The sequence below is a fragment of the Acanthisitta chloris genome, unplaced genomic scaffold (genome assembly GCF_000695815.1).
Source record: "Acanthisitta chloris isolate BGI_N310 unplaced genomic scaffold, ASM69581v1 scaffold7180, whole genome shotgun sequence".
In the NCBI taxonomy this organism is placed as follows: Eukaryota; Metazoa; Chordata; class Aves; order Passeriformes; family Acanthisittidae; genus Acanthisitta; species Acanthisitta chloris.
This window is the reverse complement of record NW_008652170.1, coordinates 88,116-91,924: the sequence shown is the minus strand read 5'-3', so window position 1 is coordinate 91,924 and position 3,809 is coordinate 88,116.

Below are 3,809 nucleotides of genomic sequence, written 5' to 3'. Positions count from 1 at the left end.
CCATTTTTCCCATGCTGACAGAGGCAACTTTCTTTTGTATCTAGTGCTTAAAAAGAAACAAGAGTTGAAGCTAGGCTGCATTTGCATAAGGCCATGTGAAAGGCAGTGTTTTGTTAGGCTGCTGGGCTGACAAGGCTCAGTTTTGTCAGGAACACAAGGGCTGCCCAGCATCTCTGGCATTTGGGAATGAAAACTGCCCTGCCCCTTCCCTTCTGAGCTGCTCCAGAGGTTTTGTTATGCTAAGCAGTGCAAAGAATGACACTTTCTCTGTGCTGCTGTTGCTTAAATCTACCTTTTTGTTTGCCTTCAACTTTAATTTGCTCTTTCGAGCCTGTGCCCAAGGTACAAAGATGGGGAAGGTAATAATGAGATGTAGGGGTTGCCTGGGTGAGAGGGTGGAGGTTTTTTGCCTTGAAATGTAGGCAGTGCTGCTCTCTCTGGCTGCACGTGGGTTGGTGGAGGTTAGTCAAGTCCTAGTCAAGAGAAACTAGATCCTTCCGTGCCGTGTGTTGCATATGGACTCGTTTAGGGAGGTTTGCCAGAGCGAAGCTGCAGCCCAGGTTTGCAGACTGACTGCTCATCAGCCATCAGCAGGATTCTGCTCAAACCAAGAGTAGTGTTTGAAAAAGTTTCTTTTCCTCCTCTTCAGAGTGTTTTGGGATTTCTCTGTGATGTTCTCTACTTTCTTTGTGTCTTACTGCTCTGCTCAGAAAGCGAAGATTGAGGAACTGCCCATTTCCTCTAGCTATTTGTAATGCATCTGTGTTTTCCTTCTAGAGCGGCCTATTTTCTCCTTTTAGTGTTCCACACAGGGCAGAAACCAGTCCAGCCAGCCTGGCTTTGTTGCAGGTTGCTGCTGTATTTGCTCTGCTTCAGGTGTGAGGTGGTGAAAGCATTCAGCTCCTCAGGAGGGACTCAGTACCTTGCAGAGTGACTTCTTCCCTCCCCTCCCCTCCTCTGCCAAGCAGAAGCTTTTGGTGCAGCAGTTTCCTGAGCATTCTTGAAATGTGAAACAAGTGGGAAAACAACCTTTGTTTCTCTCTTTTCCTCAGCAGCCTGTGTCCTAGGCTGGTACATCTTACCCTGCTGCTGTGTTTGAAAGAGATGGGCACTAAAAGCAGTGAGGAGTTGAAGTTGCAGGTTTGGGCTGTGCATTGACAGGGATTCCCTTCATTTGACATCCACTTGTGAAGCTGCCTCTGCCCAAAGCAAGCTTTGGGAAGAACTCAGACTGTCTGGATGAGGTAACAGGCTATTTCAGTCTAAGCTCTAAGTGATGCAGCAGCCTTGCCCTCTCTGAGAGCTGCTCTTGAGCATCTTCACTGCTTCAGGGAGTTAAACTGAGGAGTGTTTCCCACTTTTCTCTCTCCCTGCATAGTGCCAGCTTGACTCCTTGCTGCAGGTTTAGGTGGGGAATGTTGCCAGGCAGGTGTGGGTGTGCATGGCTGAAGGAAGAAGGTGAAATGCAGAATTAAAGCAATCCTGAGTTAGACTTCACCTGTCATGGAGAGAGTCAGACCCCACAACCCATCAGAGAGAGCTGCAGCTCTGGCTCTCAGTGCTGATCTCTGCAGTGTCCTGTGTGATCCCTTACTTGTGCATACTTTGCCTTGTGGCTGGGATGTGGTGCAGCTCCTGGGATCACACCTGGGCTGTGTCAGGCAGAACACACCTGCCTGCCTGCCTGGCTGCCTGCCCAGAGACCAGGAAGGGGCTTTTTGGCACTGGCAGGTTCAGCTGCAATTCTCTGTGTGTTTTACTGGTCTGATTGAGATAAATGATACAGACAGAGTGCTTCAGGAATTCAAGACTGGGGTGCGGGAGGCAGTGAGGGCTGGGAGGATGGTCTGGAAGCAGAACTGTCCCGTGGTGGATTGGAAGTAGGGAGATGGGAGCTTGGTTGGCTGGTGTGGACACAGGCTCTTAGCTCTGCATGGGGAATGGGGTCACTGGGGAAATTGCACTGATGAGAAAAGATGTGCTGGAGAGGAAATGTTTTAATTGTTGCTAAACTTCAAAGGGAAAGGTGAGTGTGCAGTGTGAAGCACTGACACTTACTAGGTGTGGAACTCCTGCTTTCCAGGCTTTGAGAAAGCATTTCTCCAAATTCCTAGGAGACTAAAATTTAGTGAGAAACTGATGGAAGATACTGCCTGTTAGTTTCATCACAGAATCAGAGAATGGTTTGGGTTTTCACCCCCTACCATGAGCAGAGACACCTTCCACCAACCCAGGTTGCTCCAAGCCCCATCCAGCCTGGCCTGGAACACTCCCAGGGATGGAGCAGCCACAGCTGCTCTGGGCAACCTGTGCCAGTGCCTCAGCACCCTCCCAGGGAGGAATTCCTTCCCATTATCCCATCTAGCCCTGCTATCCTGCATTTTAAAGCCTTTCCCCCTTGTCCTGGCACTGTCTCCCTGTGTGAAAGGTCTCTCTCCCTGTTTTTTCCAAGCCCCCTTTAGGTCCTGGCAGGCCACCTTCAGGTCTCCCCAGATTCCATTGCTGACATTCCCATTTGTACTGTCAATATCTGAACTGAACTCTATTCCCTCTGCTTGGAATATTGTGTGTCCGCCTTGTCCAGCTGTTCTCTCGGCATGTGCATATATCCCCGAGCCTGGATAGTATTTAACTGGGAGCACTGGAGAAAGAGCTGTGTGAGAGCAGACAAAATGGTACTGATTACAAATCCAGTATGGTTTTGTCCTGAGGCTATGAAGCTGGGATTAATTTTTCCTGCTGCAGGGAAGGAGTGCTTACTCCACCACTAATTGCTAGTGACACCCAGGGCAACCTCCAGGGTCCTGCCCTGTGTGCAGCCTGACCTTGGAATGTGTGCCACAGGGAACAGCAGCAGCTCCAGGAGGTTTAATATCAGAGCATGTGTCTCAGTTAGGGAAATCACCTTAGTCCTCTGTACTGGATAGTCTTGTGGCTCTTTCAATCTCTAGGTTTATTAAAGTGTTCAGAGAGCATGGGGTAGAGAGAGAATATTAGTGTTGTTGGGTGTGCAGGTGTCATCTCACTATGTGTGAGGGACAGCAGCTTTTCCTGGGCGGAGCATGAGAGGACAAGAGGAAATGCTTTTAAGCTATAAAATAGAAGATATTTAGATTGGATAGTAGGAAGGAATTGTTCCCTGTGAGGATGATAAGGTGCTGGCACAGATTGCCCAGAGAAGCTGTGGCTGTCTCATCTCTGGAAGTGTTCCAGGCCAGGTTGGATGGGGCTTGGAGCAACCTGGGGTGGTGGAATGGCAGGGGGTGGCACTGGGTGATCCTTAAGGCCCTTCTGACCCAAAGCTTCTGTTTTTCTGTGCTCTCATTACCTCAGATCTAATGCTCTAGTGCTTATATGTCTCTGGCTGAAGAAATGAGCGGTTCCAGGAGGAATTACCTGTGCTTAACAGCTGATAGTCCCAAGCACTTTTGTGTGAGTGAGCACAGTTGTAAGTGAGAGCAGAACCAGAGCTGTGATTTCCAGGAGCAGACAGGGAGATGTTCAGGAGAGCCTGCATTGACTCTCCTGGAGGATTGTATGAAAAGTGGTGTTTCCTTTCATTACATTCCAGCTCTTACCTGTTGCATAGGCTGCAGCACCTCTGAAGTTGGTGTTTTGTAAGACCTTGAAGCACTCAGTGAGTGCTGATGTGCAACAGATTGGTCTCCAGATCTGCCATTGCCTTAATGGACTTGAGGAAGTATTGGCATCAACATTCAGCTGCAAGTGGAGCTGATGGTACTGAGTTGGTTGTTCCAGTGTGTTTGGTCCTGTTCCTCCCTGTATTACTCTTCCCTTTCTCCTTACAG